The following is a 27,682-nucleotide window of genomic DNA, read 5'->3' on the forward strand; positions in this document are numbered from 1 at the left end:
GTTGAATCGTGTGTCACGATTCTGTCACCGATCTGTCACCAAGTTCAGTCAAAGTTTAGTCTACTGAACTACTCTACCACGTTAGAAGATAAACGTGGAAGTAATAAATATGGAAGTGATAAACGATCAAGCCTGAGAGATCGATAAGACGAAAAAGGAATGTCAAAGAAAACGGTAGATACAAATTAGAAAAGGCAAATTAACAGACGCATACAGAAGGAGGGTTTGAAGACGATGAACGCTGCACGAGGCGATCGTAATTATTTTTTCAACACACAAACGAGCACGAAAGCGAACCGAAGGTACGAAAGGAAGAGGAATGAATTATTAACGTACGGTGAGGTCAACGATGTGCATCCAACTGTCCGTTGATGCAGCTTAGTCCCTTTTCCTCTCGGTTTCTTCTCCTTTCCCCTCGCTTTTTTCAACGAACAAATGCGAAATTCTTTCAGATAGAACGTATCGTCTAAGAATCGAGGAAGAAGCAGCACGGTCGAGGGCACAGCTACCGAGATGATCATCTGATCGATGATTCTTTTTTCTCTTTCCTTTGTTTGCACATTTGTAACCACACAGTTTCCTCTACTTTGATATTTATTATATCATTAGCGTTAAGAATATCAGAATTTCCTCCAATCCAATAACACACCTCTTTATATCATAAAAACATTTTTCACATCTTGCGAACAATTGCTAAAATACAATCTAGTTTAACTATTATACTTTTATTTTAATTGCCTATTTGTGTAGTTTCTATTTCTATTATTCGCGTATTAGCATAGTGAATTCGTTAGCCGAGGACAATTAAAGTTAATGGTAGCGACTTTATGTAATCAGACGTTACACGCTGTCCAACGGTGAAACAATTACGTAAGCATCGACAAAATGTTTCGAAAATTTATAACGACGATCAAGAGCTCGCGTATGCGGGGAAAGCTAGCGACAAAAGTACGAATTTATTGTTCCATTATGTCCAATATATATCGTCCAATTATGTCTGAAAATGTATTACTATTATGCTTAACCACGTAATTACCGGGCGGACGCAAACGAAACGTAATGGGCCGTACGATTAACTTGCGTAATGCGAAGAAAAATTTGCAAAAAAAGTGAATGATTTACGCAAACCATGTAACAGTTCTGAGTTTTTCTTGGAACAACGATCGTAGAACATTTCCATGTTATGTTTAATTCCTTATTCATCAACTTTTTATTTAGAATGAAAAACAAAAGTGGCGCCGCATAAGAGAAAATTGCTGGCAGAATTCAACACCGAGGAGTATGTTTGTCTCTGCGCAGTGAATTGGGACTTTTATGAGATTCAAAAGATTTATTACAGTGGAGATTACACCAAGTATCGGGTATTTTAAGCACATTAAAAACCGCTTTATGATTTATATTATTTTACTGAAATTAAGGAATAATCTTGACGATAACTTTTCATACGACGATCATATCGATTCTTCGTAGCAACATTTTCATTCAAAGGAAAGTAAGCTAGTTAAAATATCGTAGAATCAAGTTCTCCAAGACCCGAGAAACCAGAAATCATAAACAAGCGGAAGAGATCATTCTTACGCCAATGCGGCGCCAGGATTAGGCGAACGAGAATATCCACAGGTGAATAGTGTTCAGAATGAAAAGGAACAGGTTCACGAAGGGGGTTGGCCGGTAATCCTGTACGTCCTCGATAATAATTTTGAGTGCTCCGGAGATTATTATACACTGTACACTGTACTAGTTTCAAGGAACACTTCCAAATTACACCTCGAGATAGTAAATTATGAAAGGGAAACGTAATAAAATCGTGGTCAGGATGTCCCGATGTCGTGATGTTTAAAATATCGTAGAGAAAAAGAGCGGAAATAATTACATAAGACATTGCAAGGGTAGTAATCAAAATTACATAGTAATTTCGAGTAAACATATTTCAATATACTTCATTAGGTAAACAATATATTTGTTTTTACGTTAAGTTGCATCTGATTCATAATAAATAATTTGTTAGAAGATTGTGCAACAGACTAAAGCTAACAGATAATATTCATATATTCAGCTTAATTACATTTTAAATATGTAAACTACTACTTTAGAAACAAATTGCAGCATATAGAAATTGCATTGAATCTTTATAGACACTTTAACCTTTTGAAAGATACGAACACATATAGGAAAACCTAATACATGTTCCTTCGATTCAAGCGTCATTTCAAAAAATACAAAACAATAATATACGAGCACTACGTTTTTCAGAGATTTCAAAATATATACCAAATATTGTCTATCCTGTTTAATATCTGAAACTATACTTTAAATAAAAACGACCGAGAGATAAGAAACTCCCTTCAGCTTTGATAAATTCGTTCCTAAAAGAATTAAACCCTCGGAACAATAGAAATAAACGATATAAATAAATAAAATAAAATAAATAAAGAACCATGAATGAAATTAGACCAAAGGAACATCGATCCTCCTTCTGCAATTTCCTCCAAACATTCAAATAAATTCCACAGCTTCCACCGTCGCAATTCACTGAATTCGACGTAAAAGCCCTGCTTATTGAAAAAAAATCCCTTCTTACGCCACTGTAATAAACACCGGCTGAATCGGGTGTCAGATGAAGTGCTGCCACCTGAGCAGGAAAATCCGCAGGTGGACGAATCGGGTGTGCATGGGACGTCGTGAAAACAAGCAGGTCCACGTAAGAGGGTTGCCGGTTGGTTCCCCCACCATGAGACCCAATTCTCCATGGTGGGGGTTTCTCGACGCATGCGCACGCTGTCCTGGGTCCTGTGACCGAGAGCAGCGGCCAGTTCGGGGGCCCAAAGTCTGTTTCCATCGCGAGGGAAGGCCTCGGATCGCGCTCGTCTCGTCAGCGTCCGGTCAGTCCGTGTTTTCCCGCGTTTCTTTCGTCACGTCGCGATTTTTCACCCCGAAATTGGTCGTCGTAAACTGCTCGCGCGAGTGTACACGTGATCCAAAGGATATCAGAGAGACACTCACGGTGGAACTTGTTCAATACGTTTCAAAGGATCCAGAAACGATCGTTGTGTTTACCAGTGTGCCAAGTGTCATGGGGATCTAGGAACGCCGGCGAGGGTGAGTCTGTTCGCGCTACTGGAAATTTTGCGTTCTACGGTAAATTCTCGGATACTCTGCAATTGAGATTGAGAACGTTTAACGAGTGATCGATATTGGTGATCGTTGATTTTATCGAAACAGGAAGACGTGTGTTTTTCTGTCATGTCGAAGGTAGATCCTTTGAGAAAAATCACTCGTGGTACAAGTTGGTCGATGTTTGTACATATATACATTAATTATAAGGATGTTCGTATCAGATAGTAGGATGAGAGTAGGTGTTGCCGTTATGCTCGTAACAGCAGGCACCCTACGGAAACGAGTTAAGGTCTAGGAATTAATTTCATTGAGTTCCCTGCTGCAAATGAGCTGCGCTGTAACAAAGAAAGTGGCTGGCAGGAGCACTGACCGGTTATTCGAATGCACGATACGGTGATAAAGTCGACGATCTTTCGCTTCTAAACGCCCTTTGTTCAGTCTGTGTTGCATAAAAATGCAAAGTGCGTTAGATCGAACAGACTATATAGAGACGCAGAAGTCTCTTTACACGGAATGATTATAGCGTAGCTAAAAATAGACAGTCTCGTGTCATGGAAAATCTTAATTAGGGTCGTAATGTCAAACCAAACGATGCGAGTTGCTGTTGCGATTAGTATTTATAAGAAAATCGGAAAGTTGCTGGAGACAATTTTCTCTCTCGCGATACTTTTAATGATACCTCAAATCTAATAATTATCTGCATAATTACACTACGTGGTCTGATAATCGTAAGTTCCATTTAATTAGGTGCTATAGTAGGATTTAAAAAAAAATCCTAGCCATAAGAATTACTATCACGATGCTCGTAAACTTAAATAATTAAAGAACATTTTTTAAAGCAATATATAGGAATGTAACGAAAATATGAGATGTTCTTAAATGTTACTGTTTCCCCAGTAATTTAATTTAAGACGAAGGTCTATAAAATTTACTTTCAAGCTTACCGGGCGTCATCATCTGGCCTTAACTAACTGCTTATAAGCCTCTTCAATGATCAACGATCCAAGACGACTCTTACTACTTCCTTAAGATTCTCAAGGATACTTGGAGTAGAATTTCACGATGTAGAACAGATGCTGAAAATCATTTCAATTACATTTCAAGATTATTTCATTGATCTTTCCAACGTTAATAAACAAGTCCAATGACAAATCTTTTTAAGCTGATCGATAAAATTGCCCGTATTGTTCGGTAAACAACTATGGCGAAGTTATGGCTTTGCATGGGTTAGGCAAACGATCGGAGGATCGGTTAGGACATTTGAAATTGTGATTCCAGGCGTGTCCGGGAAGGGGAGGTTAGGCCGAACGGACGGACGTGTTCCTTTCTACGTGCGTCTCTGTATAGATGGAGTCGTGCTAGGCTAATACGCCGAACGAATGCGTTGCGGCTAGATGGTGGAATCTTAAGTGTCTTCTAAGTGTCCTGAGATCTCTTTCGTAGGATAAAGAACCCAACAGTGCATAGGCTCTAGAGGAATTATCGTATGTGTGCCATGGCTAGGGGAAGCAATTACTGGAATCGAATGCTTATATCTTCTTATACTTTCTTCAATTTGCTTCATTTGTTTGAATGCGTAGAATTTTTAGACGGTGGGAACATTTACGTAATCTCCTCTTTTTGAACTTAAGGGCGTGTTATGAAATTTTTAGAGATATGTAAAAATTCATTTGCAAAAGTTGTATAATACTTGATCCTGTTGAATTCCTTCAGCTACTTCCAATTCAATCGCATGTTTCTGTGGCTAAAATGTTCCCTTAAATTTGAAGATAAAACAGAGGAATCGTTACCGATACGCGCAATCTCGCGTTGCATAAAAATGTTCTCAAAACGTTAAAAGTTTTTATTTGCTGAAACAGTAATGAGATCGAGGCTTAAAAATTCGAGAAATACAACGCGGTTAACGACGTTGTCAATTTCGTTAGAAAAGTTTCAGCGAATTTTAGGCTAATTTGGAAAAAAGTTTTCTTGGCTATTAACAGTTACACCCGTTAAGTAGAGTCTAAATCGATGGCAATTAGCAGAAAACCAGGATTTTCTTAAATATTAATAATTATCTGCTTGTAAAGGAATCGCAGGTATAGGGTAATACGTTGAAAATTAAGATTTTCTTGGCTATGGTAATTATCTGTCAGAGTGAGTTGTAAGTTGTTACCCAGTTTGTACATTAACTTTGTATATCCCTATCTACAGATCTACGTATATAGTAGATACACGCAGTAAATTTAACTTGTATATCTTATCAGAAGGAAAAGATAATTTTCACATGGAATTGGTCGACGAAATGAATTTAAATATTCCACTTCTATAAAAGATAGAAAATATATCTTCTTATAGCGTTTGGCATCTGTGATCTTCGTAACAGAGAAATCGATCAAAAATTTATCCGTCTTGTCTCACTGCATGTTCCAACCACCCACTGAATATCCGTCGCACTACATCACGAGCCGATCCTGCAGAAACAAAAATTTCCTCGCCATTCACGCCGACACCATTATTCATCAATCGTGTTCCTGGCGAAATTTCGCCAGGCTTTGGACTTCGAGGCCGGTCCGTGGCTCGCTCAATCGTTTCCATGTGTTTTGCATATGAGATCGAAAGTGTGTACGTGGTGCACACGGAACGTGGGGAAACGCTTTGTTGTATTGGTGACGTGCTCGTGTGTGTAGAGTAGCCATGAAATGCAGTCGAACCGGCTGTAGAAGACGCGTGCATCGTGGCCCAGGCAGAGCTGTGAGCTTCGTGGGTCCAGTGTTCACGGGATACGCTGGTTGCGGATTTTTTAAAGATCTTCCTTGTTACGGATCGGAAACGGGGGTTCGAACGTAAATAAAAGATCCGCGGTTCGCCTTGATGTCTGAAATTCCATCGACCTCCGCGTCAACTCGCGCGCGCGGGCGTACATGGTGAAAAGGCTTTCGTCGAATTCATTAGGAAAAGGAAATACCCTGGCGAATCTGTGGTTTGCTCACGATGTTTGCGCTTCTCCTTTTTTTCCGTTTATTCCGAGCCTTTTTCATTTTTCTTCTTGGTCCCTTGAAAATGATTTTGACTCTTAAAGAAATGTCATTGAAGCAGTTTCTCGACTTGAAAACAACCACTGCTTCTAACAAAATCTCTCGTTCGACCGATTTCTCGACGTTTCAACGAATTCTACCTGTAACGAAGCTCCGTCGAGCCAATTCTTCGAACAGAAGCTGGCCTTTTTACCTTCAAAGAAATCTCATTCGATCTTTGCTTTTCAGCTCCAAAATGACTTCTACCTACGGCGAAATTTTATTCGACAAATTTTACCAATTTCAACGATTGCAGACTTTTCACAATTGTTCGAATTTAAAATCCCTTTTTCCGAACGATTCGCTTTACACACATACGTAAGATGGCAGTCTTTGTGCGTTGTTTTGGCGTATGGTCGAAACGCCACGAAGCAGCAAAGAAAACGAGAAGAGAAGGGAGTGAAAAGAAAGAAAGAAGAGAACGAACCGACTAAGAAAGCCGACGTAGGAAAGTCGTTGCACTGCGAACAGCTCAAGATCCATGATGCTGCGCCACGCGGCGAACAATGGACTCTGACGTCACTTCGAGGCTACACCTGCGGCGCTACACTTGTATGTGCAACGAGCCACCGACAAACCACCCCGCGGAGCGTGCTCCGATTCACAGCGGCCTGTTCGATTTCAAAACGGCCACCGGATCGAAAATAGCCGGCTACGTGCGTATGTGCCTTGCCACGGTTATGCTTCGCTGTTTATCGAACACCGCGGGTAATACGAGCTTCGTTCTTGCCTCGAAGGAGAAAACGAGACTCGATCTTACAATCTTAGAACGTTACGATGGGTCTGTCGAGATGTTAGAAACGAACATTTTAATTGTACGTAGATTTTTTAAAGAGGAGAATTCAATTTTAGGTCCGTTTGATATTAGAAGTTGAAATTCTAATTACCCAAAAAGGTACTTGAACGTTAATTTTCACAAATACAATACGAATGATTCTTCAACGGGAACTGTAAATGGAAAATGTTCCAAGAAACCCTTTGTATTTGCTAGTTTTTTTCCTCGAAAATAAGTATCCATTATATCGATCCAGAACGATTTACGGTACACTTTTGCGAGTGAAGCAATCAAACTTCATTTCGTCTGTTATGTTGGCTAAAAGAGCGAACCGACTTGCGTCCGTAGGCTAACGAGGAAAATCATTTCTGTGGGGACTTTCATAACGATGAAACGATTTGAACGAATATAATGATCGGTCACAATCGTGGCTCGTACCGTTCGATTATGTAAAAGTTCGTATAAAGACCGTGTCGAATTGTGATCTGAAACGTGTTCCATACGCAATAGTATTTACGTAAGCACGCACGTACGACGATCAATCGCAAAAGGAACATTTATTAACATCGATGCATCTGAAAATGGAAAGCGTTCATCCAAACGCGTTGCACGTAATGTTTTATAACAAACGTTATCACGTTTGTTATGTCATGAGATAGTTGGTTGACGCGAATTATTTGTAACTACGATAAACGTTTCTTTTCCGTTAGAGATATTTCTAGTTGCAAATGGTTACGGGTAAATTGTAATTTAAAATAAACGATTCTCATTTACTTTATGTAATGTATGCACATATATATGCATTTACAATTTCGACGATTCGATAAATGTCTCATTTTTTCTTTCATTTTTCACTCGAAAGACGTACATTTTTTAGTAATTTCAATCTACTGTTTTTACTAATACTTTTTAGAAGTAGATACTAATACTTTTAATTACTAATATACTAATACTTTTACTAGTAGATATTAATTTATTAATACCTCTTAAATAGGTCTCCTGTTTTTACTAATACTTTTTAGAAGTAGATACTAATACTTTTAATTACTAATATACTAATACTTTTACTAGTAGATATTAATTTATTAATACTTCTTAAATAGGTCTCCTGTTTTTACTAATACTTTTTAGAAGTAGAATAGAGAATATTTTTGAGCTATTTTAATTCCAAAAGTTCAGTCTAATTTAATCTTGAAATTGTTTAAACGACCACCATTTCTGAATCACACGATATTATATTTTCAACCAGTACAGGTATCTAATCTTTCGAGCTTCTTGAATACGTTCTATCCGCATTCTTCATCCTGTTTGGTATGCTGTTCATATCCTGTTCGACAATACGCAAGTAATCAAACCGATAAACGTTCAGTCATTTATAACGCGTTACTTTATCTCGCAATTATGGCTGATTCGCAAGATTTTCCTCTAAAAAACGCAGTAAAAGGGGCCGAGCGAATAACGAAGGACTTTCAAGTAAGACACGAATCGATTCATTGTAGTTCTAAAATATTCATCAACTATCATATGTTTTCACCTATGTGGAGAAATATCCAACGATCGAGTAAGAAGACTTTCATTTAATCTCCGATCTTAAATTTTTAATTTCTAATTTTATATTGATTATTTTTAATCGATAATTTGACAGATTCATCAAAGTAGAGATATCCTCAAAAAAATATTATTCGAAACACGAAATGATTTTCTACTATTTCACAGGGAGATCCGCTCAATCGGTTTCATTTTACACGTAAACCGTTGAACTCGAAAGATCGTCCTCCTTTTTCGAAAAGAGGTCTTGTCCAACTCAAATTCCAGATGTTCTTTTTTTATCAAATTCTACGCAAACAACTTTTCAAAGTCAAAACTATTCCTACGTAGAAAGAAATGTTAATCCAAACGATAGGTGAACGAAGGCGGTCCGAAAGCATACGATCACATTTTTCGCGTATCGTTGTAGGACACGACGTTTTTCGTACGCATCGATCGAGTAAGGGGAGACTTTCACCATTTAAAATTCGTCTGGTTGGCAGAGGCGAGTCATCGTTCAGCCAGTTCCACCGACCGGATCGAGAAGGAGGCCTCGCTAAATACCTTATTACTTTTGAATTAACATATCGGTACCAAGGTAACAGGACTTCTTCGAGAGCTCGGTCGCGGATTCTTCGGCGATCGTTGGACCGGCAGGAGCCGCTATTTTTTGGGTCACCAGAGAGCTTCCCCTTGTTTGACGTTTACACTTTTAACAGGTTGACCGCCACGTGAATTTTAGGTGCATGTACATTTTGCCCTGCGAGAAAATCTAACAGATTGAAACATACTGCGGAGTAACGTTTAATTTGTGCACTCGTTTTCACGCAAAGTTACCTAAGCTGTTATCGAACCATCGTTGAAAATTTCTTACACGCAACAATTTCTCTATTTGAGAATATCTTCGCGTGTCGCTTCATTTTGTCTTTTAACGAAATAAACGACGTGTTTGAAATGAAGTGGAAATGAAATCCACTTGAAATCGCACAAGTAAGACAAGCGATCGCTGTCAAGTCAGTGACGGAGAAAAGGTACGCGGCTGAAAAGAAATCCGCGGAAATCGGGACGAGTCGAATCGAGAACACGCGTTCCAAGAATACTCGGACACCTTCGGTATCGTTAGAACAAACTGTTGACTTGGTGGATTCAACTCATTTCTAATTATCGGTTACCTTACTACGGTGGGAAATTATACCTGTTGTTAATATTTCAAGCTTTTGCACAAATTTCAATGTGAAGTCGTAAAAGATATCCAAAGAATGGAAATTCGGATCGATTAAATTGTGTGATATTTTCGCTAAGTATTTTCAGAAAATAAAGGTATTAGAAAAAACAAAAAAACCTGATGCTAGGGTTAAACTTTAATTCTGAAATATTAGACATTCTCTCGATTACAGAAAAATACCAGCGGCTTATCGAACTCACTTTCATCGAAGACACGCTAAATGGACTGAAAGAAAAATCTTGTTCCATTCCATTGTCTCATCGAGACAATGAAAAAAAAAAAAAAAAAAACGGCTCGTCGAAACGAGACAAGGATGGAATATACGCAGAAACGAATATCCATCGCGCATCACGAAACGAAACGGCAATTACCATAGTCGGATAGGGGAGACACTAACTGAAAAACGGCGAGTCGTACTCGAAAGTAACCAGCTGCGTTGATAGAAACTCAAATGAAAGCTGCTAAGTGAGTAATCAAGCAACAGGAGGATTTCTTCTGTCCATCCATGGGGCGCAACAGGTTTTTCTCCCGCCTAGAAATCCCCCAGTCACGAGGTCTAATCGTGATCGATCCTTTTAGTCGTAATATTCGAGAAGACAAGGGAAACGTTCGTTTAGCTATATTGTCTATCATGAATAATTTTAAATTTTACACAGATGCCGCGTACGAAGGGTTTGCGACATATATAACAATTTACGCTCGAGAACGTTCGTTCCTTCGAAGAAGAAACGTTTGAGGATTCAGCATAATTACATTCGATGGTTTTATCGCTTTAGTTTATTTGGCAATATCGTTGGAATTGAAATAATCGTTTCGTTCGTATAACTTTCAATTAAATTCGTTCGTAGAATTTTTCCAAAATATTTCAACTCGTACTGAAACGGTTCGACCACGTAAAGCCACAAGAACAGGTTGTGAAAGGCCGAAGGATCTCATTCCACAACCGCGACCTCCGATAACTATACAGTATATAGCAACTAGACCAGCGGACAATCGTTGTCCTCGAACGGTTCCATTAGACGAAGAGACAGTTAGGTTGCGTTGTCGGTTGATTACGATTGCATCAACATCTTCCTGTCTGCACGCGTTGTGGAGCTCTCGTTTCCATCTGGTTCCGTGACGTTCCAGTTTCCGTGGAAACGGTAATCGTTGTTCGACGCGAGGGGTGTCAGGAAGAAGACGAGAAGGAAGAAGAAAAACAAAGGGAAACGTCCTTGACGTTACCGTTAGGGCAAAAAAAGGTTGATCAAGTCGCGTTCACACTTGCCACGAGTCGAAATGGGAATGTTAATGGCTGCGTTTCAGCTTCCGGTTGAGTTAGCGCTTCCACGGAATCGTGTTTTCCGCATTCAGATCGAACGATGTAGAAATAAATGGAGAAATAAACGAATAATTATATAAAACATCAGCGGTAATAAAATTTTGCCATTAAATTTATCGCTGGATTATCATCAATTGATCTATACGATTCGAACATCTAATAATCACGTTTTACGCAAATATTAATCACTTTGGCGAGATAATTACCATACAATTGTCAACATTTTCAAGAGTCAACGAAACCACCAATAAGTAGCACGACACAAAAGCACGATCCCTCAGATAACATAGAACATAATTACGTGGTTTAAGTAACGAAATTATCATTAAGAGTAATTTAACAATGAAAGATACTTAGCGAGTAATGAACGTTTAATCGCCAAGGAAAAATGGTCACTGAATTTTGCTGCAAATTACTTTTGATTAATTAGAATCTGATAAGTATACTGCCAACTACGACTCTCGTCTCTAATTATACTGATCATTGAGTGACTTCCAAGTCTCTCGTTTCCTTCCTCTCTTAATTTTACCTGTTTGCTTGTCTAACGATGAAGAATGTCGTTGATCGTCCGACTAATCGTATCTAACCGGATTGTACGAATCGTTTGATCGAACAACACGAAGAAACTGACCTCGATGATGTCATGGAAACTACGTAGAGAAAGATGTTCAGCTTTCCTCGCGATAATACGCGACTGTTTCTGATTAATCGACGATTTCTTGTTCTCGTATCCTTCTTCTGGCATCAATGTCGTCGTACATGATCGAACGTTTCACATAAGAAAGAGCTAATGAAATACGAGGAAAGTATAGAACATTTGATCGTGAAATATCCTCCTTATCTGTTTTAAATATCTACTCTGTAAAAAATTGATCTATGTTCTACCAAACGAAAGAGAATAAAACTGATCGAACGAATTAAATTAACCTTTCCATAGTGGAATTGTCGCGGTTACATCGATGTAGCCGTCCTTGATGATGCAGCCGAGATTCCATTAAAGGTTGAGCCGAGCTTTCTCCGAGTATAAGTCATTCCGAATTCCTGGCAATCGCGAACGAGCACGGTAACCACAACTCGAAAGTGCATTCGAATTCCTGCTTTTCCCCTTGCACGCGAAAATTATCGAGAATTTTCCTTTTACCACATAAACTGTTTCTCTTTCTTTTTCTAACGAAGAAAGTTTCGCTTTTACGTATACAGTTCCCAGGATGATTAAAATCAATCGAACTTCGTAGTCGCTTTCGTACAGAGTTACTTTCGATTATTTATTTCCTGTATTATTCATAAAAGAGAATAAAGATATCGGATAGGTAAAATAATACGTTTCACGAAACATCGATAGGTATAAGAAATTTACCATTGCGGATAATTGGCGTGAAATTTAATGGTGTGGTACTTTTAGTTGCTTTATTATCTACCCAGTGACTCTGTGTTTTCATGTGTAAATCATTTTTCTGTGGGTGAACGCCGATGGTAGTAAATAATACGATTCGGTATTGTTGTAAAAGAAATTTATTAGGAAATGATTAATAAGCTAGTTAATGCCAAATTTATGAAGCGTCAAACAACAGGCGTTGCAGAATTATAAACGGATCACTTTGGTTTTGTCTAATCATCGTTACGTCAGATCATCGCTTCATTTTTTAATTCTATCCCACCTCTTTAAAATTATGTCGCGATATGTATATTTTCCATATTTTATTTTATTTATTTATCACCGTGTTGCTATGTGATTCTAAAACTAGTACCGTAGAAAGTGGTCTATTTAACTTTCAATTTTCAAATTAACGCAAAATACTGCGACTGTTTTCTTATCGTCTTTTTCCATAAGAGGATTAACTTAAGAAAACTAAATTTAAATCTCTTGTTGGTATAATAATTGACTTATATAAAAAGTTAGTCAATCTATAGGCAAAATGATAGTTACAATTTATTATCGTTAATTTACGTAACGGTTACGATGTTATAATTTATATATATTTTTCTTGTCACTTATTATACGGACAATCCATCACAGCTGTCTTCCTACTTTCAAAATATCTTTCTATTTTTAATTCGCGTAACTGTAATTGCCCGCATGTTCTTATTTCCCTAACAGGTCAACCGTTGATGACGGAAGTTCAACAAACGTGCACGACGCACCTAGTTATTTCGATTGTATAACCTACTCTCGTCTTTCGCGACCACCTCTCGTGCAGGCATTCAAGATCGTTCCACATATTCCCACAGGAATTCCCTCGAAATGCCATTCTTTCCTTTACAATACGTTATCACAGAAGAGACCTCGATTATAGTACCAAACCAGCCTATTTTACCCTCTCAAGGAACGCCAGATAACCAAATTGCTTTCCCAGCGATAAAACCAACGTTCGTTGCTTTCAACTCTTTACAACAGCCGACCGATATTCGTCCTGGCGGGATTACCCGGATTACTAATCTCCTTCGACGTTAGTAATTAAAATTTTATATATAGAATCCGCGTAAGAAACCGCGGTTTAACATTGCAAAATTAATATACTCGTAAAAGTTCGCACAGGTATCTCGTAGTCTAATAGCGAACATTCTAAACGTATCGAGTACAAGGATTCGCCACTTGCGAAGAAGCTGACGCGCAAAGTCCATAGACCGTCGCACCTTCGAGACGGATCCAATTCATAGAAACCATCGTCGAAGGTGATCTTTCGCATCTTGGAACTTTTTACTCTCTCGAATCTTGACGCGATCTCTCCTCTTTCTCTCGACCAACGGCTCGAGCAACCTGGACGAGAGATCTATTGTCCGATCGGCTGAGATCGTATTGTCAGTCGTGGGGAACTGAATTCTCTGGCCAGTGGAACGAAACTGTAACGCCAGCTCGGTTGTTGGACCGCATGCCTACAGCCGATCGGACATTGGCAGCATGCAAGTGAAAGTGTCGCCCGGGTCCCATTCTCTGTACGCTGAAACGCGCACGGTTCGCGTGTACACACGCCTGCCTGTTGCTAGAAATCCGCCATGCCTGTCTCTGTTGCCATAGCGAGCTAGTCGAGCACTATGATACCATCCTGTATTCCTGTTCCTGTTCTCGCGTTCCGCCCGGTATCGCGTGTCCATATGCAACTATGGTGAGAAAAGTGGACCCGGCTCGACGAAAAGGTGTTGATCTTCTCCCATAAAAGCGGTCGGGTTCGATGCACCGATGGTGTACGTGTGCTGCTTTAACCCCTTAACGTACGTGCAATTTTCTCGAGCCAACCAGTTGAAATTTTATTCTAAGCGGGATTATTTCTTGGTTAAATAATACATCAATAGTATACAATAATACAATACTGTAGCTTGCGTTGTTAATAGAATAGAACGCAAGCTACGAAGTGAAAGAAAGCAAGTGTTTCTATAAATACGGAAACGCTATCGTTTATTAGTACAAAGAATGGTTTGCTGCTCCTGTGCGCACGTTAAAGGATGAGGTAGCTTCTTGCAGGAATATTAGAGGTAGTGTATGGTTTTCAAGAACGCGATAGGAAGATTGGGTTTTGTAGGATCATAGGGCTTCTTGGATGAAGTTTCTTTCTTCGTTTTAGGGGGCGATTTTGGTTAGATGGAATTATTGGACGGGAGTGTAATTTTAGATCCATACTTGAGGTACGATTCATACTTAATTTCATAGCTATTAAATATCACGAAGGAATCCGGAGAACAGTAAAGAACAAAATTACTAGTATTCGGAATTTCGTATCGACCCCTGCGTTAGGATGATCGATTCGTTGAAATGATCGTGTCCAAACTTGGACAATATGTTACACTAATCTATAGCAATTTCACCTCCAACTCCGTTTCACAATCTCTCCTTTCGCAATATCCATCGTATGACCACACAGTCGTACGAACCAGTTTCAGACCAACGTTTGCTTGTTCCATCGAATACGAAAGGATTAGGATAGCTTAACGATAACGGAAGCAAAATTACTCGTACTGAAGAAGACGCAAAATTAATTCTGTCGATCACCGTTATATCGTACAAAGTTTGTGGAAGTAAGAGGAGAAGGGCGGCGATTCGAAAGCCTGTTCGACATCGAGTCATAAATTCTAAACGATCGCTTTCCATAATAGTAGCGCAGTTTTGCCGATCTTAGATGAATATGGCGGCAATGATAAATGATCCAATCCGAATTGCATTAAATTACTTTCTATCGAGGAAAAAATATTTTTCTCCTTATATTTGGATTTGTAGTAATTGGCAAATTACTGATGTTCATGCATCTACGAGAAATTGGAAAATATAGAAAATGCGCATGATACGATGTAAAAATATATAAAATATCCAAGCTACGATGTTTTTTTGTAATATTCGGTAGAGACGGTAATTTTCTATCCAGATAATTTCCATTTTTTTTTTAAGCGATTCCTACAAATACGAATTTGCATAATTATCTACGGTCTAGTAATTAGAAATGAAAGATATGCCGTATAAATAGCGTAGTTATCTTACTAAATAAATGGAAATTTCTTTTACCGAAGGTTTCGTCGTCGAATTCTAACGTAGAAACTGGTTCAAAAAAAAAAAAAAAAAAAAAGAAAAAACGTTAAGGAAGTCGGAAATCAGTGATTCGAGTCGCAGATTTAATTCCAGACGCGACCGATGCAACTCGAATCGAATTCCAAGTGTAATCCACTTAAGAAACACCCTGCGAGACGACGTTCTCCGAGCGATTTGCAGAATATGCAAGCGGCATAACGCCTACAACCGTGCTGGATTGCACGCTCACGGACGGCCTTGAAAATTGCGAAACCGCTCGAAGCGGAAACCGAAAGCGCAACCTCGAGGCTCCATAGAACGGTTTCTAAACTCTCGGCGTCGTGAGCGACTCCCTGTCTCCTACGAACGTGTTGCACTCTTGTATCGTTAGGAGCTATTTTATTACGACAAAAGGACGTGCAAAACGGTTAACGATCTTCGATCTGGAAGAAATAATTGGATGAGCCGGTATTATTAACGTGCAAACGTAATACTCGTGAGAGCTATTGTTTTATGTTGAGACCGGATCCCGATGGCTATTTCAGATTCTTATAATAGACTACATAATATAACGAGGTTACTGCATCGATTGATGCGGTTACGTACAGGGCCGTGTGCATTTGAGATGCTTTTCAAATTAAATTGAGAATAAAGTATCGGATTGTCCGCAATATTTGTAACGTGAGTTGCAACAACGATGGAAAGAAATAAATGCGACAAAGAGAAATGATTAGTTCAACGATAAAAATAGTAACAGACAGGAAGAAAAAAAGTAACAGAGTAACTATGAAGACGATGAAAATGTGAAAGCACAAAAAATAAATAAATACTCGACCAGCAGATTACGAAGCTATTCTCGAATGTGAACGTCCTTCGAATTCCTAGGATAATCTCAGAAAAATTGAACCAGATCACAAAGATTAGATAATGTTACTGTTATGTACGAGAATAATTATTGTAAATCAAGGCAGTGCACTCCGATGGAACGGTGCCAGGAATCCTGACACGCAGTTATAATGGAAAATTCATTCGTCGAGAGAGGAAAAGAACGAAGCTGGATCTCAGATGCGAATAGCCGATAGGAAGACAAATTGTTTCCACGTGAATCAGCCATGAATCCAATGTGGACATATGGAATCCAGTCGTGGGTAGTGCGTGTGTAAACCCTGGCACACCATCCGCAATATTCTAATAGGTTTTATTCGAAGCGTAAAATAATATATAATAATATTATCTCAATCATGCGAAAGGTTCCAGTTTTGATTTATCTATAAAGTTGTTCGAAACTTGGTAGCAGCCAGCATCAGGTATAGTTTCGTATTGGCGAGCAAAAGTTAGCTATTGAACTCGAGGAAGCCTTCGTTATTCATGAAGCTAGGTCGCCTTGTGCGGGCACGACGATTAATTAACACCGGTGATTACTAATTAGAGAGCATACTGTGTGTGAGATGGCGTTTAATATTAACAATGCTAACGATTCCCAACGACTCGTACACATTTAAATACAAAATCCTCTTCTGTTCGTTAAACACGAACGAATCGAACGTAAAAAACAAATTTATGCGGTACGCTGGAACATTCGCCTATTATTCTCGATGGTTGAAATTCTATGGAAAAACCATGCTCGATTCATTGGGCTTATGGTCGCTACCATTCGTAATCGAGATGGTCATGAATATTGAGTAGATAACAGGGAATTGTTTCTCGCGTGCACGCGCGTTTTAATTTCGTTCCATTTATTTATGAGCTAACTGTGTTTCGTAATAGTTTATTAGCTGAGTTCGTGCATTTTGTGTTTTATATTGCCCTCGTATTTGGTGGAAATTAATTATTCTGTATAGAAATTGTTCGAGATAATATCGCGAAAATATTAATTGGGAAATTTAGGTAGTGGGATTACAAATGACGAAATTTTCTGACGATTATAGTTACGACGATATCAGTTACGATTTGATTTGATTTTCTCTACCAGAAACAATTTTCTTTATCAAATCAATAAACTTTCTTCTAATAAGACTTTTTTTATTATTATTATTTAATTTGTACTTTACAATTTGTTCAGGTGGACATTTGGTAAATTTTTCTGACTTAATTGCTAAATAGCACGTGGGTGGCTACCCCCAGCGGGATACCATCTTCGAGTTTGACTATTTTATTTCTTCAGCGAGGTCAGTGGGGTGTTTTCTTTTTGATCTTCTTTCTATCAGAGTAATAAGACTTGGACAACGTAATTACAAAGAATTTACGTACAAGTACAGGTTTAAAGAAAATTCCATTACTTAGAAACGGATTTCATTACATAGAAACAGATTTCATTAGTGAATGAAGGCGTAGCGGCGATTTCAAGGCCGCTTTCACCTTCCTCAACGAAATACCATATTTTTCTACCCTCTGGTTAATGAAGAGTCGATTCAAGGTCATTAAGTAAAAGGCACTTAACAGTTCACGGTTCTTACCAACTGCAGGCGGAAAATGTGACGAAGCACTGTTACACATGAATCAAACATGTTAATGAAATAGCTTCGACCGAGCTTACGGAGAATATCTGATAAATTCTAAAATGGGAAGATAATTACCTAGAAGATAAATAATACTGCAATGGCAATGAACGTTTCGTTCATTCGCAAACCGATTGTAAGTTTGTTTAATCGAACGTGTAACGCAATCTTTCCTTCGGACGACATTTGTGGAAGCTCGTTAAATATTTGTACAGATGTAATTGATACAACAAAACCACGATACACTGAACAAGGAAACTGGTAAAAAGATAGTTGAAATCCCTAGAACATTTCCTCTTAGAATACTAAAATAAAATAAAACTAATAATAAAATAAAACTAAATAAAATAAAACAAGTAATAAACAATAAATTTCGAGAGAAACATAGCTCGACAGCTACAATTTTTTCATTTCTACAACCGATAAATCATTAACCAAATAATTTCTCCTTATTATACCTACTTCCTTGTGAACATACAATTCCCAAATGTATATCACGTTTATTAATCAACGAATATTAACCGTTTACCTATCGATATTCTGTAAGAACAAAATTAGATAGTTCAGACAGTTTCAATCCATCGTAAACTGAAATTCGCTTGACATTTCGTAGCTGTTCCGTCTTACTGTTCGCGTTTTGACCAAGCCATTGAATTGGTCACGTTCATTTTTAAAATACCCCTCTGTGTTCATCGGTGGCCGACTTTGGTCTAGCAGAGAGAAAGGTCAGTTCCAAGAACCGTAAATTCTATACCTAATACCAGAATCCCTAAATATATCGGTTACATTCTTTCAGAATCGCCCTAACACGTACCCTACTTCTCGTTATTGCCATGTGCTCGCCATCACAGCTTGTTTATGGTGTCAAGTGTTTCTTTTACCGTGACGACGTCTTAATTTCTGGCAGGACCCTACTTTGGAATTAGTTGGAAAACTTAAATGCTGACGGACGAAACGAGTGCCTTTTTCTTAAATATATAGATATAGTTTACTTATTAGAAGTTTCCTTTGGATATATCGAAAGATATGAGGATTTACCGCCGGATAAAAACGCAGATTGCGATCCATCGGTGAGTCACGCGCCGATTTAAACGTGTTAAGTATCAATGCCTGTTTGTTTTGAAAAGACCGCTAGAAATGGTTAATATTTAATCGATACTGTGAAAAAAGAAAGCTCATTAAAGGACCCTATCCTTTAGCTTTTTACTCAAAACGCAGCCTGATGCGTCAAACTTTAAATAAGATCAGAATAATCTCTATGTTTCTCCTATCGCTTTCCCTGTAATACGTGCCTTTCAAAGTGCTAAGTATGCCTGGCATCGAGATCTTTGTTAAGTTACACGCTAATTTTCTACGGTATTGGCATGGTAACCGCCCGTATTATCGCAGAGCTACCGCGATTCTATGTGGTACACCGGTTACATAACCCTGGCATTCGTGCGATGAAAACGAAGGAAACGATGAACCGCGGCGCGGGAGAAGAAGTTAATTGAAAATGGCAAAGTACGTTCGTTTGGACTGATCGCGAGGCAGCAGGTTACGAGCCGTTTCTCATACGTCAACGAACTTCTATCGTTCATAACTTAACGGTAAATTATTAGTCCTTCGTTTCTGAAGAACTGCTTGCTCTGCCGGAACAGAAGCGTGGCTAACAATAAGAAAGGTGCAGGATATTTCACGCGTCGTCATGCTACACAAAGAGCTGGAAAGATGATTAGATAAAGGAATGCGGGTTATTTCTGGATTGATTATTTCTGATGGATCGAACGCAAAACAGTATTGTACGTAATAGAAGCATGATCGTCGAGTCTCATATGGAATTTTGAAATGTATTACAACGAATATCATAAATAAAAAGGAAAATCAACTTAACCGTAACATTTACTTCCATTCTTCTCTAAGAGATAACGTTTACTCCTCTAGATAGAATATGCTTTTTTCAACCGACTCTCTCTTTCTCACGCATGAACGACCTTTCAGTGGCATTTCCACGACATTTTTCCGTGCATATTTCGCGCGTGCAGTATCCAACGACGCAAGAATGTTGCATCGACGGCTATGAACGAACGCGGAAGCGTTTTCTGGAAAGTACGTCGAATCGTGTAGCGGTGTGACGAACGGTGCTCGCGTTCAATCATCGCCGGGGCAACAGGCCGCAAGAAAGATAATTCCTCGATTAGGAATCGACCGTTTGTCTCGTGTTACCTCGACCGTGAAATGGCAATTTTCAAGGCTACCATGGGTGTTCCAGTCCCGATGATACGTTCCTGGGCAAAAAGAACCCTCATGTAAATTGTGTGTCGTTCGCTTGCGGTATACCTCGAGGAACGTTGATCTCTTAATATCGACGTTGATGCACCAACAGATACAGATTTATGATGGAAAAACATGGTGGAAACGTCGTTATTCAAATTGGTTTTTCGAACCGATGGTATACGAGAGATTCTGGAAAATTTTATAACGCGACAACTCGAAACAAGAAGACAACGCACGTGTTTTCTTTTCGTGCGTGTGTATGTATCAGAGTGTGTCTATACGCTTCAACATATTTACGATTTACGACGAGATCGGAGAGAATGCAAATTTTTTTTTTTATTTGAAAGTATTTTACAATCAATTCTCATTGAGAATTATAAGTAAATTATTTTGGCGTGGTGCTGTAACTTGGATTATAAGAATTTATAGTATCTTTGATTCCAGTTGAATCTAATGCTTCAATCTAAAGGGTAATGTCTTTTTAGTCTGCGAATCTGATCCGTCGTGTCAAGTAATTGGATAACTAATGGGTTTTGATGGTTGTTAACTCTTGTATTATATCTGTTACTGAATTTGGATATTTCTTCTTTAACCGTGGGTATCTTAAGGTCGCGACCTGATTCCTCGTTGAAAGGAGTCCGTTTCCACTGCCTGAAGCACTATCGTCGTCTATTACCTTGTCAGGTTCAAAATAATGCTCGTCGTCGCTACTATCGCTATCGGGCATGTACTTTCTGCGTATTTTAGGCATCGTGTATGAGGTATTATAAAAAATATATAAAACATAAAAAACTTGCCGATTCGTCTGGTATTGCCAATGAAAAATTCCTTTTTTTTTTTATTTGGAAGTATTTTACAATCAATTCTCATTGAGAATTATAAGTAAGTTACTTTGGCGTGGTACTGTAACTTGGATTATAAGAGTTTATAGTATGTTTGATTCTAGTTGAATCTAATGCTTCAATCTAAAGGGTATTGTCTTTTTAGTCTACGGATCTGATCCGTAGTGTCAAGTAACTGGGTAACTAATGGGTTTTGATGGTTGTTAACTCTTGTATTACATCTGTTGAGAATACAATGGAAACGTTATTATTAAAGGCGATCTTTTTTTAACACGATGAATACGTAAAAGGTTCCAGAGAGAGTTGTACAGAGTGTCAACTTGAAAGCGTCGCGACAAAGATGATGTAAAAAATGTTTTTAGAGCGCTTGGAGCGTGTAATACCCGTAAAAAACGAAGGTATGTAAATTGTTCCTTTTTTTAACGTAATGGTTTTAAGCAGTTCTAAAGAGTTTCGTTGCGTTTCAATTTTTAAAACCGTCACGCCGAAGACGATGTAAAAACCGTTGTTTTTTTTTTTTTTTTTTAAAGGATCGGAGCGTGTAACGTGGGAACGAAAGAGTAGAAGCGCGAAAAAGGAGTCTTTACGAGTCGCTGGTTCTTCTCATTTTGCGAGAGACGAGAATGAGACGAGAACTGAATGAAGAGAGGTTCCCTGTTGCACTTGAAGCATGGACTTCTCGGCGTAATTAAAGATTGTCTTTTGCATAAAACGAGCGAGGAAACGTTAGAATTAACAGTTATAACCTGTATCGTCCGTTTCAATGGATTTACCGCTTGGATCGCAACAACGATCGCTTCCAAAACGTTTCTGTTATTTCTTTTCGATGTTTATCGCTTTGACATTTTTATGGAATTTTTAAATGTGAAATGAAATTCGAAATTTTTGACGGGTTCATATACAGAATAGCAAAATGACGATTTTAAATGGCAGACGTACTTTAAGGAGGCTTAACGAGTCGGCAGAACTTTAACGAAGCGTAATTGAACAGGAAGACTACGTTTAATTATGCCGAATATTTATCAGCTAGACGTCGCAGTCGACGATATGCCTTCGCCAGTTTAGAATTATCTAAAAAAAAAAAAAATTATAAATTGAAAAATTTGTTGTACCCGCGTAGCTATTCTCGTTATTCAAACACATTTACAATCGATAGAACGTATAGAGCTATGCTTAACAGCTCCTATGCATTTTAAATAAGAAATCTGATGCTTTCACTATTCGAATTCCTATAAGCAAGTACCTAATACGATTCTCAATTTCCAATTACGAGTTACGTTTCATAGAACATTGATAAAATATAAATATATAGCCGAATGTTGAGAAACAACGGAGATTTTTTGTAATTCTTAAGAAGAATGACATTTTTAGGAAGATATAAACGTATTATTATTAAGTTTTACAAGTAGTTTCAATAAATTTTTGTCACATTATTGACTCGTAGCCTGGCAAGAATATAAAATTCTGACTAACAGCTGTTCCGATATTTATGAATATTGATAAACCTTTGTCGTGAGAATTTTTTCGAAACTCCAACGATGTGATAGGACTCTGTTCGATTAATAAGCGAAGGAGACGTTACACCTTCATCCTGAATGAAATCGAAAACGATCGTCAAGAGCCCCGCCTATCTAGCATTCGCGCGCTAGACTCGTCCAGCATGCAGCAAGGTCGTTTTGTCTTTTCCTCTCTCTCTCTGCTTTAGTCAGTGTGCACTTTCATTTCGAGGCAAACCGTCGGTGTCTTTCGCGACCGTTTATGGCTATTAAATTAAATTCCACGTCCGTCAGCCAGTTGGAGTCGTAGCCGGTCGAACTGCAGAATGCAGAATGCACGTACGAGAGCGTATGCGCGCCTGGCCATTAGTCAAGTTTTATCGGAATCGCGGCTGAACTACTGTCCAGACCTCGGAAGAGAAATTCTCGGCTGTTTCGCGCGACCACAGCGTTCACTTTACGTTCAGAAGCTCTATTAGGTTGTCCGAAAAGTTTCTTTCGTTTCGTAAGGTGATAATAGACGAACAACAATTTCTGTTTTATATTATTTTATCGAATTAGGTATGATCCATTTCGTTCTATTTCTATTATTACGTTCGTGCATAGATCAATAAACTAATATAAAAAAAAAACATTGTGTGTGTATTATTTCCTTATAAAACGAAAGAAACTTTTAAGACAAGCTAATATTTTGACTCGATAATAATTCGAACGATAACAATCCTCTGGGATTTTGAACTGGTATCATCGGGCAATGAAATATTACAAGTTATAGATGCTAATAAATTTTCTTACACGAAAGTAGGAAGTTTGGGAATAAAGCGAGTAAAATTTCACAGGATTCGCAAATTGCGAGTTACAAGTCGAACGATCGTTCTATTTAATTTAAAATTGGAAAATTGTAGAAGCTGTTTGCATGACGGAAGTTTGTAATTTACAACTTATCGTTGGTGAATTATTATTGCTAATATTAGTTAGTATAGTCTGTAATTTAAAGTGGCCAATTATTATGGAGAAAGAAACGATAGAAAATATGGGATATAAATCGGAGGAATTTATGACTTCTTTGAACAGGTTTTGGATGGAGTAGCCATGGCCGAGCATTTGGACTTTCACAAGTCGAATAATTTCATACTCGTTGCGTGATCGATTTCGCCAATATTATCTCCGGAACTTTCAATAGAATGTTTTTCGTTGTTCGAACTATTCGTACAGCTTCTAAGAAACTTTAAACTTTTGTAGCTTTTACCATCGAACTTAAGATGCTGCTTTCGACTGCTATTTTACGCGTTTTAATAATATTCGTGTATTATATTAAAGACGAGCAAAAGTGTCCTCATATTTGTAAGCAGCAACGTAAGTATATTTCTAGAAGAGAAGGGAATCGAACTTGGAATTGCATAGCTTATCGCAATGTTGTGACGTACAGTTGTGATTTCTCGTTGAATTATTTATTACGAAAGTTTGTAGCCGCGTGTAGCGAATCTAAGGACCCAAAGTCGATTGCGCTGCATAGTTTTTTATGCAATATGCTCGCGTATTTGATATCGATCTAATTATTATTCCCATACACGCGGAAAACGCAGTATTTTTTTCGATCAACGGTGAAAGTCGTATTGTTACGAAATTTGGTCGATACGTTTGCGCAAATGAGTTTGATATTCGAAAACTGACAGGCGATAGATGGGCGAAAGACTATAGAAAGGTGAGGTTTAATCCTTCGCTAGGTGAGTAATATTCGAGTTCACTCTTATTGATTCGTATCTGTTAAGTTGTTTTCTAGTTGAGCTATCAATCAAATTTCAATGAGAAAATGGATATGTTTAAACTGACATAAATGTTGTACGCGAAATAAACAACCATTTTTCGTAATTCTTATTAAATAATAATTCTACGAGTAATAATTTTTGTTATAACAGACTACGGATGATGTGGTACTCAAATATGAAATTTGAATAACAATAAATTTTGATGTATCTTTTTATAACAACGAGAAAGGTTTACATTTATCTACCTTTCATGTATGCGGTGCATACTGTTCTAGTATCGAATAGGTTACAAAATTCTGGACTTTAGATGTATTTCTAGAGGAACTATAGCAAGTAGTAGTTTCATCTTTACATAGTGCATATAGCGTATGACTCGGTGACAAATAGAGTTTAAATTCTAGCCGCAGTATGTTCCACCCACACTCGAACACACGCAGGACATATTTACATATCCGCTGTATCATACTGTTCGACGACGAATGGTTCTTAGATCCCAGATACGGTATACCTCTTGGGACACTGTACGATTTCTGTACACCCCTGATGTATATTGTAGAATCTAAAGATCTATGTACTTCTAAAAGTATTACACAAAGAAAGAGTATAAAAGAAATGTAAAAAGAGAGCGAATAGAAATCTAAAGTGGTCGAAACCTACGCGCATTAATAAACAAATAAGACAAACTTCCAAACAACTGGTACATTTATATGAGATCGTATAAAATTAAATCTACCTTCAAAGCTGTTTAAAGAAGAACGATCAGCCTAGAAATATCTCTATCTCTACCTATTTATCAAACAACTGAAAGACATCTCGAGAGAAACGTACACATCTTAATGACAAAAGAGATCGGAAGCAAGTGGTATTATATGTTTGAAAAACCACACCTGGTACGTGACGCTTGCATATTTACTCCGCATATTACGCACCGCCATGTTATGGACGAACACGAACGCATACAAACGGGTACCCACGCGTGTTCCTGAAGCATGCAAGGGAGATCTTTGACGTGTGTGGGTTGGCAAGGCCCCTGGAGGCTGTACAACGAGCTACCGGCACCGCGAGTCTACCTGTCCCACTTTCTAATCAAACTGATCCAGCCTGGTCCAGCTTGCTCGGTTTCTGTCTACAGATCGGATGTTCTTTCGAATATCTCCCTTGGCTCCAGACGACCGAACCGCTCCAATTCTATCCGCGAATCGTATTTCCAGCTGTTTACGCTTTCCGTGTGAGAATATTCGATAAAGCGTATATTCTTGGAAGAGAGAAACGGTCGATTAAAGTGAACGCGAATCAAGTTGGGAATGTACTTTGGTACACGGGGCTTTAGTAGCTTCTAAATAACTTTGTGTTGATATCAATCTCCTCGGTAATTTGCAACTTTAAAGGCATCCTTTGAACGAAGATTCTCCGGATATATAAATTTCCGGGCGATTACGAAGAATTAGACTCACCAAGATAGATATTAGTCATTGGGATTTCTTTATGAAACAACAATCCTTATTCCTTCCGTCATGCAAGTACAAACGACTGGCAGAATCATAGCAAGGAAACTAGCTGACTAGATTGGAATTTCCAATAAAAAGGATGGATTGTATCCTGATAATTAATTGGCGCGTAACCAACGGTTTCGAGAAACGAACGAATTACATACAAATTGCATTAGAAAATAAAAAATTTCTTGAAATAGACGCAGCGTGTTTTTTCGAATCGTTGAACAGGATATCTCTGATCGATGTAACTAATTGCCCATTTAAGCATAACTTCTTCGCATGCTGCTTCTTTATCGCAGCGGGAAACTGTGAAGATATATTTAACGGCAAACGCAAAACATCCTCCGTGAAAAAGGTCGTCCGTTATGAATTTTGTTTAAGCACGAGCGAAACGTAAGTGGAATCGTCGGAACGGTGATTTACTTGCAGACAGGGAAAGAATTATTCTAGAATTAATCTTTATTCTCGATTCGACTGATGAGTTTGAGGAATGTTAAAAACGGTTCCTTATTCTTTGTTTGCGATTAGAAGGTAGGTTTTTATGCGTTTTCATGAATTAATTTACAATCAACGATGGTGTATCCTATAACGAATTTCAGTATGAGTTTCCTATTACGTATGTATTTGTAATTTTGTCGTAGAAATTTAGAACTGGGAAATCAACAAACGCAAGCATTTAGACATTTAGAAATTCGGGAATCAAGAAATTCCGAAATTTAAAAATTCGATAAGTCAATAATGTAGAGGTTCAGAAGTATTACACGAATTCAAGCATTTAAAAATTTAGAAACTGGAGAAATAAAGAGTTTGGAATTAAGAAAATGAGGAATTGGCCGGTTAAAAGTTAAAACTCCGTAAACTAAAAATCTGCAATCTTTTACTAAACATTGACAATATGATCAAAGTACGGTCGATATGCATGCGTTCCGACACGCCACAGCTCATAATTCTTTCCAAGGAGAAAGGGATTGGTTAACTAAACTCGCTTTCCATGTACAATACCGACGATTTAATTAAAATTATAGACTATCGCAACTCGTTGACTTCCTGTGTATTTTACGAACACCTTTCCAGAGTTGTTAATTTTTAACTAAAAACCCATTGCAACGAATCCTTGCAACAATCTACTACGTCAGTTAAAAACAGATGGAAGCTGGTAAGTGAGCAGTTTGAAAATAATTTCGCTTATAGACTACTATTTCCTACTAAACGGTAATTTATCTCTCAAGTTCAATTAGTCTTGAAGATCTTTTATGACTTTAAATTAATCGTTTCACTTCATTATGATTAATACGAAGATAACGGATATTAAGTCGACAAAATGTTCTTTGAAAATTTAAATTGAAGACATTACATTTATCGGAAGAATCTTTCCCACTGCTAATACATTCAAGACAATTAAGATATGTATTTTTTAATTTGCTCGCCGTATTACAAATTATGCACGGCTACTGAAATGTCTTAAGTTGTTCGTGCCTATTTTTATCGCTCCGTGTTTCCTCCACGATTGGTATTTCTGATTAGCGAGGAGGAATGTTTATCTTTGTACACGTGTCTCGATACTTTTCGCTGTTCGTTTCGAAAGGTTCGAATGTTTAAAATATTGGCAGGATGGATCTACGAATGCCACTTCCATCGGCGAAAAGATTATCCGGCCGAAGAGGAAAAGAATTTTGATAAAAACAAAATAAGAACTCGTTTAAAAGAAAAATCGGAGATAGGGTTCGAGTACCGAGCCCAAAACGATCGAAGGACTTTAATGGCGAAAAATTGGCCGCAAATTAGCGTCATTTTGATATCGTGACACCGGTG

The 27,682-nt window shown here is 38.1% G+C and overlaps 1 protein-coding gene across 1 annotated transcript in view; it reads left to right on the plus strand.

Moving 5' to 3' along the window:
• Window positions 1–2,806: 2,806 nt before the first annotated feature.
• LOC132905916 (titin homolog) overlaps window positions 2,807–27,682 on the plus strand; it is a 56,474-nt gene continuing 31,598 nt past the window's right edge. Inside the window, exon 1 of the mRNA XM_060957658.1 lies at window positions 2,807–3,099. The gene's annotated coding sequence lies outside the window, so the exon portion shown is untranslated. The remainder of the gene's footprint in view (window positions 3,100–27,682) is intronic.

The sequence above is a fragment of the Bombus pascuorum genome, chromosome 4 (genome assembly GCF_905332965.1).
Source record: "Bombus pascuorum chromosome 4, iyBomPasc1.1, whole genome shotgun sequence".
NCBI classification, from domain to species: Eukaryota; Metazoa; Arthropoda; class Insecta; order Hymenoptera; family Apidae; genus Bombus; species Bombus pascuorum.